Source organism: Acanthochromis polyacanthus, chromosome 1 (assembly GCF_021347895.1).
Source record: "Acanthochromis polyacanthus isolate Apoly-LR-REF ecotype Palm Island chromosome 1, KAUST_Apoly_ChrSc, whole genome shotgun sequence".
Taxonomy (NCBI): Eukaryota; Metazoa; Chordata; class Actinopteri; family Pomacentridae; genus Acanthochromis; species Acanthochromis polyacanthus.
In genome coordinates, this window is record NC_067113.1 from 1401435 (window position 1) to 1415740 (window position 14306).

The window sequence follows — 14306 nt, forward strand, 5'->3', positions numbered from 1 at the left end:
ACCACTTGTTCTGCTTCTGTGCCTGCATCTGGGCTCTCCGACTCCCCCACAGAACAGTATGGTCCAGCCTTAAAAGAAGCCAACAGACACAGTACAGCACATTGTGGTCATCACAGATCCCCCCCCCCCCACACACACACACACACACACACCCTCCAGTTACCCTCCAGTTGGCTGAAGTTGCCAGGGAATCACCTTTTTGGGGGACTAGATTAGCTTTTAAAATGCCCCCAAAAGGACGACGAGGCCCCCAACCCAGGACAGGGCCCCAGTCAGCCCTTCTGCAATTTCAACAAGCTGTAGTCAGCCAGGTGGGGGCAATTCTATCAATGTTGGTCCCTGTCATCTGTCTCGTCAGAAGACTCTGTTTCAGTCCGCTTTCATGGGTTGTGGTAGGGCGTGACAGCCCTTCTGCAAAAATAATATTTATCACTGGTACATCGTGAGGTTGCCCAAAAGCCCTGGCTCATTCACTCTCTGCCTGACTTTGTGTTTGAGTTTGTAGACCCCCTCTGAACCGTCTGACACTTCCCCAGTCTTTAATGCATCCAGTTAGTCACCCTCCTGCTAGTCCACCACTGAGTTCCCCACTTGTTTGAAACCTAGTTGGCTTACCACGTGTTAGCACATCTCCCTCACCGCCAAGCAACCTCCCAGAACCTGCCCGCCAGCCGTCTATTGAGCCACCTGTGAGGAGGCCTTGCAGCAGGAGACGTGGCTCCAGAGGGCGGCAGACCTCGCCGCTCCTCTGCGCCCAGACCTAGCCGCTCCCCAGCGCCGCTGAAGTCCCGCCACCGAGTGTCGCTGAGTTAGCTACTGCTGGAGTCAGCTACTGAATTCCCAAGCCCAGAGACAATTTGGCCACGGTCTGCTGATGAAACCAGCAGCAGGGAAATTAAACTGGAGCATGCTGACAAATTGCCTGGCTGATAGACTGTTGAGCCTGTGTCAGCTGATGAATCCCCTGGTCTTGAGTCTATTCAACTGGATTCAACTGATCAATCCCCTGGCCTAGAGACAGCTGAGCCTGCGTCAGCTGACAAAACCTTTGGTCAAGAGACTGTTCTGCCTGGGTTAGCTGACCATTTCCTCGACGTAGAGACTACACAGCTGGAGTCTGAGGGCAAACCCCGTGGCATATAAACTTTCCTGCCTGATCCTGCTCCTGAGCCTCCGTCCGCAGTGGCCACTCATGCTTCTGAGCCTCCGTCCGCAATGGCCACCCCTGCTCCTGAGCCTCCAGAGGGATCCTGCCTTCATTGGATCCGGTTCCCAGCCCGACCACCTGAGGTGTTCCGTCACCGCTGGCCTCCAGCCTGGCCCCCTGAGGGACCTTGTTTTGTCCGCCGCCGCTGGCACCCCAGGGTCCTCGTCTCGTCCGCCGCCGCTGGCCCCTCAGAGTGGTTCCGCCGCCGGCCCCTCAGAGTGGTTCCGTTGTCGGCCCCTCAGAACCCCCTTTTCAATTGGGCTGGTTCAGGTTCAAAGTTGGAGCCAGCGCCCCGACTTGGCACTGTTTTTTTTGTTTTTCCACAACCGGTGCTCCAGCTGTGGGCTCCAAAAACTGGGGGTGTTTTGAGCCCCAACTCCTTGCTGGGCCAGAGGTGGCCAGAGTTGAGAACGGAGCAGGTCGGGCAGGGAACGGGGTTACGGTGACCAACGATCAATCTGAAAACACAGAACCACCATTTTTAAACAGCCGAGCAGTAGCTTTAATGTTTAGTGATTGTGTTTTGAAAACCAGTAATTATAGACACAAAATCCAAGCAGCAGCGGTCTGAGGAGGAGACCCAAAGCTTCCTGAAACTGTGGTCTTCATATGAAATTCAGTGGAAGTTTGAAGGAGCCTCTTGGACCATGCTGGTGTTGGAAACAATCCAGTGGGAGATGGCTGCAGCCGGTACGAGCGGAGCCTCGACTAAGTCCTCAACAAACTTAAAAAGCTCAAAAATGACTCAACAGACCAGAAAAGGGAGCTGGGATGCAGCAGTTGTCAGCCAAAAAGAGCCCTCATTTTGACCAGCTGCATTCCGTGATTCCAACCGGGTCACTGAACGCCACAGCCGAGCAGGAGTTGATGCAGGCTGCCGTAAGGACCACCTATCCTGATCCTGGCGAGTTTTATTTCTCAAACACCCTGCTGTTAGCCTAAAATGAATACGCCAGTTACAACACTCCCTCATAAGTATGATGAACAGTACACCAGCTAATGTGGTCAAGACACAGGATCAGTGATCAGAGGTTGACTATTGTTTGCTATCCAGTTAGCCGCTGCTAAGCTAAGAAGCTATGAAACAACATCTTATAAAACCTGAGAAAAGCAGCAGCAATATTTCATTTCCAGACCTTTATTCAGAACCTCCCACGTTGTTACACAATGACCCATTAATCATATTACTGAACTAGAAAAGCACTCGGAGAGCGCAGATCTCCGCCAGGCCATCTGTCTGTTTGTCTGTTAACAGCATAACTCAAAAAGTTATAGACGGATTTTCACCAACTTTTTACAGAAAAAATTTGGCGGCCTGGCAGCCATCTCTCAATTGTACAGAGTCCTTCAAAAAAATCCTCGATCCAGACGGTGATCCGGATCAAATCCAAAATCTAATCAATTGTTACTTTTGCTCTTCCGGGCATTCTGTAAAAATTTGGTGAAAATCCGTCCATAACTTTTTGAGTTATGCTGTTAACAGACAAACAGACAAACAAACTCTGATGATTACATAACCTCCTGGCGGAGGTAACTATATGGTAAACATTGAAATTTCCCTTGAAGAACTCATAAACTGTTTAGCATGATCATTAATATGAGTCTAAAACTGACTCAAATGATCAAATTAACACAATGAAGTGAGGAGTACTTCTTGCATGGCCAGCATACTCACCGGACACACACACACACACACACACACACACACAAATAAAACAAAACTGAACCTTTCAGAGTGGCCTTTTATTGTGGGCAGTCTAAAGCACACCTGTGCACTAATCATGGTGTCTAATCAGCATCTTGATATGGCACACCTGTGAGGTGGGATGGATTATCTCAGCAAAGAAGAAGTGCTCACTATCACAGATTTAGACAGATTTGTGAACAATATTTGAGAGAAATGGTGATATTGTGTATGTGGAAAAAGTTTTAGATCTTTGAGATCATCTCATAAAAAATGGGAGCAAAAACAAAAGTGTTGAGTTTATATTTTTGTTGAGTGTATGTTGTTTATTACAACATATGTCACACCAAGATAGATAAACTGCACTACTGCAGCAGATACATTATTGAAGTGTGCTTACATGACGTGTCTACATACACTACTTACAAGAAGTTATTCAACTTTCAAGTGACATTTACGGAAAATGTAAACGTTCATGCTATGGTGATGGTATATCATAAAAGTAGGGCATTTAAGTAGAAGCAGGCAATAGTGATTTCCTCATCTTAAACAATTTATTGAAACAAAAGCTAAAATCAGTGGAGGGTATATCACAATAAAAATGTCTCATGACAGTTTGGACAGAACTGCAGCTTTCAGCTGAAATCCGGTACAAATTGTGTCCCACCAGTAGCGTGACCACGGATGTTCCCAGACAACAGCTGCCCTCTGCCTCGTAATTAGCCTTAAGACCATCTCTAAAGATAAACATAGATACTATCATCAACTTACTGTGTTTGTTTAACCGCTATGTACTGGATAAAAATGTAGTCGAGGTTAAGTTGCTAAGCTAACGCTAACACGTTTACTGTTAAGAATCAAAACATTTCTGACAGTTACCTGTCTTCTCAAACATAGTCGCCGTTACCCGTGACTGCGATGAAGATAAGTAGCTACTAACAGTCAGATTATTTGTCTCTGGGTTGCAGTGTAGGCTTGTAAAATCCAGAACAGCACTTGCATGTTTACGGAATGGCTACGCATGCAGCAACATACTGACGTTTTACGGTGATGCAATGACACGACTCCAACTTGGGTCCTTGCGCATGGAAAAGCAAACCGGTCCTGGGGGGCACGAAATTTGAGCCGACACTTACCTTGAACCAAGCTAGCACCCTGGTTCTCTTTGTTGTTAAATGAGGCTAGAGTGTTTCCGTCGCCGGCCCCTCAGAGTGGTTCCTCTATTAAACTACTACCCAGCTCTTGGAAGAGCTGCTTCCCTTGGGCTGCCCTCTGGAATGGCCTTGCCTGTACAGCCAGCCTCCCGGCCATAATTCGGAACAGCTTTGCCTGTCTAGCCAGTCTGGCGTGCCTGCCTTGGAATTTTTTTATTTTGACCAGTTTTTGAACTGTCTGCTTCTGGTTTTGAACTTGTTTGTTTTAGCGAGCCTCAGAGCTGCCCCAGACTATTCTGGACACTTTGTTTTGTCCCTCCTTCCAGACGCCCTCCGCCCACCCTGTTCTTCTTGGAATTTCTTTCTGTATTCCTTGGTTTTGTTCTTTCTAAATAAAATTTATTTTTTCTAGTAAAACCACTGCATCTGGGTTCTCCGACTCCCCCACGTAACAATTAGTTGATTCAACTGTCTATCTAAATTTATTTGAATTGAAAATAATTTCTTATTGTGTCAAATATTGCTATTTGACCAAAATGCGATTGTGATTAAATAATTGCAACGCCTATAATTGAATTTTTTTTAAAGAACGTCCCCTTACTATTTTTACATATTATCAACAACCTTGTTTTAAGTGATTTACAGACACGTCTGCTAGGAGCAGAGCTGCTGCTTATGTTTGTATAAAGTTATTGGGCTCGCAGTAACATTACTATTTGAGTTGTAGAGGACTGGGATGTTTATTACAATTTTAAGAGAGTCTATTTCCTTAACTTACCTTCACAACAGACACGACCAGTCAAACGTTTGGACACACTCTTTCATTAAATATTTTGTATTTCATTTTTTCCTACATTGTAGATTAACATTGAACACATCAAAACTATAAAAGAATACATATGGAATTGTGTTGTGTGCTGTCCTCACAACACGTGACTGTGCTACTAGACAGCCCACGAACCATTAAAGAAAACTCTGTACACAAGGCTTTCTTTTTTTTGCATTTATAGAGGTCTCCTGTAGTCAGACGTGACAATTTTTAACTGTTACCCATCCCATGGCTCTGCGTGTAACCAATTAAGTGGTGCTGTGGGGGGGACAATGCTGGGGACAGACTACTGACTGCAGACAGAAAGGGCTGCATCAGAGGTAAAATAACCCAGTTTTAAATCGATCTCTTTTTGGCTGGCGGATTTTTTTTTAAAGAAAGGCCAACGCTAATATGCATCAAAATGCTGAATATCGGTCGATCCCTACAAAAACATGACCCTCACAGTGCTGCCTGTGCTGTCCAGGTGTAAGGGGGATGGTGCAGGTAGATGGCTGCATCATCCACTCCAGTAGGCCAGTAGACAGAGTGCAAAACTTCAGAAGGTCCATGTATGAACTCAGCAGGGACTGGAGGTGGTTCGGCACAATCCCCTCCAAGGTCTTCATGAGGTGGGAAGTTAAGGTGACAGGTTCGATGTTACGATCCCCGCTCCATTCCCTGTCTGGCTCACCCTTTCTCCCTCTTGATCTGTTTCTCTGATCTGTGTCTAGTTACTCATAGTCTCTCTCCCTCTCCTTTCAGTCCTGCCCTGCCTGCAGCTAGCATGTTGCAGAGATGGAAAACTGCTGTGGTGATCAGCTCACCTGCCCATAATTACCTCCTTCCATAAAAGCAAAGCTCATTCATCCACTTGTCGCCAGACCATAGACATTCATTGTTATGAATGATGGAGCAGCTCAGGTGCAGGAAATGACCAAACAGACATTGAATGTAACACAAAGTTTATTTACAGAACGAAAGACTACAAAAATGGCGTAGTGAACTACAGGAAATGGAACTAGACACTCAAACTAAACTCACGGCTACTCCTAGAGGCCTGGGGAAACAATGCACCATCAACTCACTTTTGGTAACACCAAGGTAAGAAGAAAAGCGCAAAACTAAATCGGCAAAAACCAAACTAACACTATGAAACTTAGACTATGAACACTAGCAAGACTTATCCTACTCTAACTGGAGTGGGAGGCTGGACTACACACGACTAAACAAGTGCTGCTCTTACACTGGTGTATGAACGCGTGTGAATGTTGGTGGTGGTCGGAGGGGCCGTAGGCGCAGATTGGCAGCCATGCTTCCGTCAGTCTGCCCCAGGGCAGCTGTGGCTACAAATGTAGTTTACCACCACCAGAGTGAGAATGTGTGAGTGAATGAAGAATGGAGCCATTCTGAAGCGCTTTGAGTGCCTAGAAAAGTGCTATATGAATCTAGTCCATTATTATTATTATTATTATTATTATTATTATAATAAACACCAGATGCTCAGGACCGGTTCACAGCTGCAGGTTCTGGCACCGACAGGTGGTGGAGAAGAGACGCCAGGTGAGGACGGATGGCACAGGTGAGTATGCTTGTCTCCTTTGGAAGGACAACCGGGAGCCAGAGACTGATGACGGTGTGGTAACAGCAGGAACAGGTGGATCCAGAACTGCGATAGGAGGAGGACAACGGAGGTTAGAAACAGAAGGAAGTACAATGGAGCAGAGTGGCTGGTGTAACAAGCTGTGAACGATTTACTGGCAGAGTCACAATCTGGCACTGAAAGGTAGATAGCATCCGGTTATATTGCGGGCAGAGTGGAGGTTGAGTGGCTGACGTCCACCTGTCCCTGGAACAGTTGATTATGGTGAATGTGAAACACCTGTTGCTGCCTCGGGCTGCTTGATGGTCCTACAGGGAGATCGAGTGGAGAGAAGGGAGGGGGAGGGCACTATCTGGACCTGGCGGCAGCCGGCCTGACATTCATACCCCACATCCCTGCCGGTCCCTGATCTGTCTCCAAACCTGCTTGCTTTTAGCCACTCCTGCCATCCCGCCTTGTATCAGTGACACATTCGCTGTTTTGATCCTGCCAGCTTTCTCTACCGCTGGTTCTCGACCTGTCCGCTGTCGGCTTTCCCTCAAGCTGCTGCTGCACTCCCCTACTCTTGTTCCCTATTTTGTTATATGCCATTTTGTTTATTAGTTTAGTTAGTGTAGTTATTAATCCAAAGAGTACTTCGGTCCTTAGTTTTGAGTTTTCATAGTTTTGCCCATTTTTTGAATAGGGTTTGGTTTAGGTTTCCCCTCAGTTCAGTTTCCCCAATTCTGTATTGGTTTCAGTTTCTTGTCTTGTTTAACAGAGCTTTTTGAATCTTCTTGAAACTTCCCCCGTGACTTCAGAAGTGGTTGGGCTCTCTGGGTGTGCATCCACACTGTGGTTAGGACATGGAACATGGTAAAAATGTATTTATTAGTAAGATTATGAAAGTACTACATGTAAGTCCAAACTTGCTTCACAAAGTGAAGATCTTTTTTCATCATATCTGATTAAAAGGAATAGCAACACCCCTCACATCCATTTAGAGTGTCTAGTTACTATTAAACACTCTAAATTATAATGGGTCTGCTTTGGTGTTTTGGCTCACTATGTCCTTGCTCATGCCCAGACAAAGACAGGAGCCAATGTGATTACAATAACATGTTAACCCAGCAGTGATGGCAATACATATTAATCCAGCCTTTTGTTGAATCAAATGCTTGAAACTGAAACTGATGTTTCTGACCTGACAGACATTCTCCTCTTTCTGTGATGTCTAATTTAAAAAAAAAAAAAACCTTTTCCAAATAAATCTTCATGAATCTTCTTTTTTCTCACTGTCTCTCTGTCTAAGCAATACTTATGTTTCCTCCCACTTATGGCAATTTTTACCAGGCAACACTACATCTTCATGTCAGAATTCAGACCAACATCAACACCACATTCAATGAAGAGACTTCACTTTTGAAAGTACTGTGATATAATATACAATGACATTGGGAAAGTATTTACAGTAAAACATAATTACGCTATACATCAGAAGGTTATATATTCTCAACAGCTGTTGTGAACAAAAACTTTACTACATTCAAGCGGAGAATGTGAGTCAGTGCACTGGGATGCCTTGGAACGGAATGCGAAGCAGCAGCACCTCAATGCCTCAAACTTTGAAATGGTGGATTGCTTTCTCCAATTTGAGAGCGAGTTGCTGTGCCAAGCAAAGGTGTGGAGGTATCTTGGAATGTTGCTTACAAGCGAAGGCAGTTATAGCATCAACAGGTGAACTGGTTGCTGTCTGCAGTAATGTTATCATAGTACCAGTCTGTCAAGGTAAGTAGTGAGCAAAGCCTTGCAGTGCATCTTTTAATTTAGCAGTTGGTCTCTTATTTAATTTTTCATATGGCTATGGGCTTTCAAAGGTGACCAAAAAAGAATGTGAGTGAAAGCAGTTAAAACAAGTCCCTTTAACAGTTTGAACGACTGATAGATCTGAAAGTAGCTCTGAGCAGAACTGCTGCTACTTTAATGGAAGCAGTTCAGATACTTTGGACATCTGACAAGAATACATCCTTGAGATTTTTAAGGCAAACTGGGAGAAAACCCCAGGACTGACATAGAAAATGCTGGAAGGATTCCATATTCTATTTGGCTTGGGAAAATCAATAGATTTAGGAACTGCTTGTTCCCAGTATATGTGTGTGTTTTAGCATTGTGATATTACATTCTTTTAAGTCACATGATGAACAGTAATATTGAGGAGACAATGCATTCACAATCTCTAGCACAAACAGGCAGCCTGTGCTGAATGCTAAATAGCATAATCAGAGTGACATGACTTTGATTTCACGGCCCACTGAGTACAGAATGTGCACATGACGCTGTTTGGACAGTTGCCATGGCTCAGCGGGCAATCAGGCCCAACTCTGCTTTCTGCCACATAGTGAAGCAACAGGGTACAATCTGAAGGAGCACATTTATACCCAGTCTCTGATCCAGCACTGTTCCCATTGATTGAGGATGTGCATCCCTACATCACCTGTGTATGAGTGCTTGTGTCTTGATATGTGAGTGAGAACCTGTAGGTTGGCAAATATTTTCTATGTGAATTCCACTGGCTGCACGATGGGTTCCATCTGCTTGTTCATCCATGATTTGTCACATTAATCAAAGCTTTACATGAACAAATATAGATTTTGGGTACTTTCCTGTGGTGATAACCCACTGAGGCAGTCCAGGCTGTCTCTATTCACATCTTTAGCTGCCTTCCAGTTTCTCTCCATCCCCACATAAAGCTTCAGAGAGTGAAAAAGAAGAATGTGAAAGATGTCTAGTGAAAAAGGAAATAGAATTTTATCAGCCTATTATATGACTTTGGACAGTTGTGGTGAACTGTTGAAACCGAGCTGAGGATTATTAGCCAGAAGGGAGTGATGTAGAGAATGAGAGAGCCTCTCACTGGCTATACTAACTGATTTCTCTTAGAGACCTTACTTCCCACTGCTTTCTGTGCCAGGGGACCTTCTGAGCTTAGTCACCCCACTTATTGCTACATTTAATAGTGCAAACTTGCACTCACACAAAGCCACGTGACTCTGCGGTGCATGAGTGGTGCTTTTACATTTATTAAAAACTTCTAAATTTAATTAGAAGTTCTATCGACTTGTAAATTAAATTAAAAGTCACATCTACCCAAGAATTAAATTGGAAGTTATATCATATTCAAATATTACAGAGATTTAGCACTGGCTTAAGGACGTGTAAGAATAAAAAACATTATCTTTGCTGCCTGACGAGGACACCTCTCCCTGCACAGAATGACATAGACTGCAATCTTTTTTTTTTTAACAGTGAGACAGAAAAAAAAATAAGAGCCTTTAAAAATCCGGTCCACATGCTACTGGTGTAGTCTGTCTTAAAAGATTTGTTTCACATTAAGGTTGAATGGTCATCCAGTGGCACTGCAATAGTAAGAACGTCTGTTAACTTCAAAAGTATGACCAGTGATAAAACTGAGATACTTCTAGTGGCTGCCACCCATTCAGATATAGGTTACTGTGAGGATATAAATGGGATGCAGACAGAAGTATAAATCTCTGACAATCTGTTGCAGCCATCAAGTTTTTGCAGTAAGACTCGTAAATCCATGAAAAAGACAACATAAACTTTGCTGGTCATTGATAAATTTTAATCTCTTGCAATTGTTATGCCCTCCACATCTATCGCCACATAGTGGGAATCTCTCCGTCCCTCTCTCTCTCCAGGTGGGTGTGAGTGTGGTTTGTGGCATTGTGAACAGGTGTTACCAGGGATGGCTGGTATAAATGGGTTAACAGGGCTAAGCCCTCCCAAGCTAACACAAAAAACATGAGAAAATTATTTTTTAAATAAAACAGATTGTTTTAAGTTTAGGTGAAACCAAAGATAGCAACAGCACCAATCAGTCAAAAGAAAAACATAGAATATCTCTAAATGGGCTTATTTTTTAAGAAGCCCAGCAGATACAGTCCGCTTTCATTCATTTCGTTCTTGTAAGTGATTGACAGGTGTCATCCCGCCTCCGTGATTTACTGATCATTTGGGCTAACTTCAGGCAGCCCACAGGCCTCTGACTTTTGACCAATAACAGCGAGTTGACACAGCGGTGCTGCTATTTTTGCCAGAGTTGGGAAGGAGGGAGAAAAAGTTAAGCTATGGCGGGCGTTAGCATGAACAAGGTGGATTATGTACTTTCTTTTCCATTTTCCTCAATGTCTTTGGAGGAAAAGCTGGAAGTTAAGAGACTGGGATCACATCGGCCAAATGATTTTCAAATAACTCAACGGGACAAACGACAAAATCGTAATTTTGCATTTCTTGGTTTGACAGAAAGGACTGGCTAACGGCAAGTGTAGCTAAGAATTCACTTTTCTGTTTCCCATGCTAACTTTTTGGAGGAGATACCGCATGGACTCAGCAAGGAATTGTGGATTTGAAACATTTGTCGGACAAAATTAGAAAACATGAATGCAGCACAAGTCACATTGGAAACAGCGTCAAGCTGTCCATGTTAGGAAAAGTTAACATCGACTGTCAGCTGGATGAGGGCCATCGCTGTACATAGGCACAATGAGCTGGTGAAAAAGAACAGACATTCTCTATCAAGGATTGTGGTCTGTATTAAATTTTGTGGAGCACACGAGCTGGCTTTACGGGGGTCTGATGAATCCCCCACTTCAACCCAACGTGGCGTATTTCTGGACCTGGTTGACCAATTTTCTTTTTTAGACAGACAGTTAGCAGATCACCTGTCAAACACACAAGTTGCAAAGTACACGTCCAAGACTAGCCAAAACGAGTTGCTTGATTGTATGTTAGCTGTTTATAAACAAAAGTAACTGATGAAATATCACAGACGGCATTTGTGGCTGTGCAAGCTGATGAGACAACCGATGTGGCATGTGTGTCTGTCTGTGTGTGTGTGTGTGTGTGTGTGTGTGTGTGTGTGTGTGTGTGTGTGAGAGAGAGAGAGAGAGAGAAAGAGACAGAGAGAGAGTGTTGATGTAGAACACTAAAGTATAGTGTACCTGTAATTGATGTAACTGTGTGGATCATAGGTGATGTTGCTTTTGCAGCTGTTAACTATTTAATCGGTATTATGCATTTGTTAGCCCACCCAACAAATTTCACCACCTGTTAACCCATAATAAAGTCATAAAAGAACCAAACTTCATGAATGTTTTTTGTGACAAAGGAGTATTTGTTCCAATTACTCTATCAGAGAAAAATCAGAGTCGTAGAAATACCTGGAAACTCAAGAGAGCCATGACATTATGTTCTTTACAGGTTTATGTAAACGTTTGATTACAACTGTACATAGTGTGATAGTTCATACACTGTCAGTATTATTGACTACAGCTGGTGACTCCTGTCAACAAACTTAAATAGAGTCCATTTGATAAACTCATTAAATTTAGCCACAAACTAAGTGGGACCCTCTGAGGAGCTAAGCACAGAGCTGAAAAAGCAAATGACTTATACCAGTAAGAAAAGTCACTCTGAACCATGTGAAAGCGGCTACAAAGCACAAAATTAACCGTGCAAACAATTGTTTGCTAGTATAAAGTGCATGGCACAGTTGTGTCACTGCCATAATCAGGAAAAAACACAAACTATCACCTACTGCTGAGAGACAGTTGGTCAGAATGGTTAAGAAACAACCAAGAATGACCAAGAATCAGTTCTGCAATTATTCACAGCTGTTAGGACACAGGTATCAGTGTCTTTTACATTACCTCTCAGTCGAGGCTGCTGTGCAAGGAGTCATAGAAGTGGCACTACAAGGCTTGAATTAAGTTTGCTGATGATCACATGGACAAGGAAAAGGACTTCTGGAGGAAAGTTCTTATCTCCACATTCTTCTAAAAAAAAAAAACCCTAAAATTATCAGCCAGAAGGTTGGGTCTTGGATGCAGTTGATGTTACGACAATACAATGACCCCAAACACACATTACAATTGGCAAAAAAAAAAAAAAAAGGCTAGAATTGAGGTTTTAGACTGGTCTACCCAAATTCCCTCACGTAAACCCCTTCAAGAACCTGTGGATTGTGATGAAGAGACAAGTCAGAAGTTGTCTATGAGCCTGTGGACAGCTACCAGAAGTATTTAGTTGAGGTGAAAATGGCCATTCATATTTTTTATATACTCTACTGTATTTATATATAAAATGAAATACTTCACCTCTATTTTGTGTTACTTTTGATGATTATGACTTGTAGCTCATCCAAAAAAAAATCTGAAAACCAGTATCTCAAAAAATGTTATAATATTTCATTTGAAGATCCACAGTCATAGAGAAGAATACTATCTGATTAGAGTTGTCCAGATTACAATAATCAACAGCCTCCACAGAGAGGGTTGAAAATGTGGACTGTCAGCACAGTGCTGTATCAAATTTGACTAAGATAAAAGTGTGGTAGGAAAAGGTGTGCAAGCAACAGAGATGACTGCATTCTTGAGAAGGTGCTCAAGAAAAGTCAATTTAAGAACTTGGGAGAGCTCACAAGCAGTGGATTGAGATAGTATCAGTGCATTAAAAGGTACCAAGCACAGATGTCTTCAGGAAAGGAGCTATAACTGTTACATTCCTAATATCAAGCCATTATTGAACCAGAAATGTTATAAGTGTCTTACCTCGGCTAAGGAGAAAAACACTGGACTGTTGCTCAGTGGGCCGAAGTCCTCTTTTCAGATAAAAGTAAATTCTTCAAGTTCCCAGAGTCTGGAGAAGGAGTGGAGAGAGCAGGTAGCACTAGAGGAAGAGGAGGAGCCAGCTGGGGCAATGCGATACTCTAGCCTTTCTGGATGAATTAGTACTGATTCCCTGATACAGTTAAATACAGAAGCCATTACAATGTTATTACACCAGACTACAGGTCCCTTTAAAAGCTTTGTTGTAGTATTGATTACAACATCATCCTCCTGTCATCCGTTCCTACACAACAGTTTTACCCCCTTCCTTACTCACTCTGTCGCTGTCTCTAAATACCTGTTTGGTGCCTCTTGATTCCTCTGCCCTTCTCCCTCCTTCTCTGACAATTTGATGTCCTGCCATGTCTCCCCTATGGCTAAAACAAAAGTAATAATAGTAATGATTAGCATCACACAGGTTATCGCTACATCAATTTTTCAGGAAAATTTTTTGTGGAGTGTTACAGGGTTTTTGTAACCATTTACTGACATATGTAAATGGTAACAAAAACTCTGTGACACTCCACAAAAATTTTCCTGAAAAATTGATGTAGTGATCACCTATCAGTTTTAATTACTTTTAATGAGAAATCTATGATTTCGTCTTGAATCTATCATAAATCTATCATGCCAACAAAACATAGAGAAGTTGAGAAGAAACAATCTGACATCATAGGCTAGTTAGTCAAAATATGTAACAGAGTGTAATTGATACTGACCATAACTTTTAATGTTATTAAACGTGATAATAAATGTTCCAGTTTTGTTCAAAAACAACTCTAATAACCTTATTAGAGTTGTTTTTAAACAAAACCATGACAATGACCTCATTGTCATGGCTACAACTAGTATTTGGCAGAAGAGAGAAAAAAGGAAACTAAGCAGTTCTGCCTGTGAGTGAATGGGAACTGTCACAAACATTCTTTAAGACGTACTCTTTAGACATTAATCTCTTTTACAGACACACATGTGGATAGATGAAATAACTCTTGATATCTTTCAGACATTTCATGAGAACATTTTGAAAGGGTTCTTGTACCCTGTAAATATTTCTGCACAAAGAAAGAGCAACACAATGGTCACAGTGCATGGATATAATTAGATACTTTCTCCTTCTAGAAGAAAAATGTAAATATTCACAGAAAAAATTTCTATGAAATTGCGCGTAGTGTCATTATTTACATT

General features: G+C 42.6%; 1 long non-coding RNA gene across 1 annotated transcript; it reads right to left on the bottom strand.

Annotated features, from left to right (window-relative positions):
* Positions 1 to 5801: 5801 nt before the first annotated feature.
* Positions 5802 to 13574, bottom strand: LOC110971302 (uncharacterized). Its single transcript, XR_002597158.2, has 3 exons — positions 13420 to 13574; positions 13065 to 13152; positions 5802 to 6522 (listed from the first exon to the last, which is right to left on the bottom strand). It is a non-coding gene; the product is annotated as an uncharacterized LOC110971302 (long non-coding RNA).
* Between the last annotated feature and the right edge of the window lie 732 nt (positions 13575 to 14306).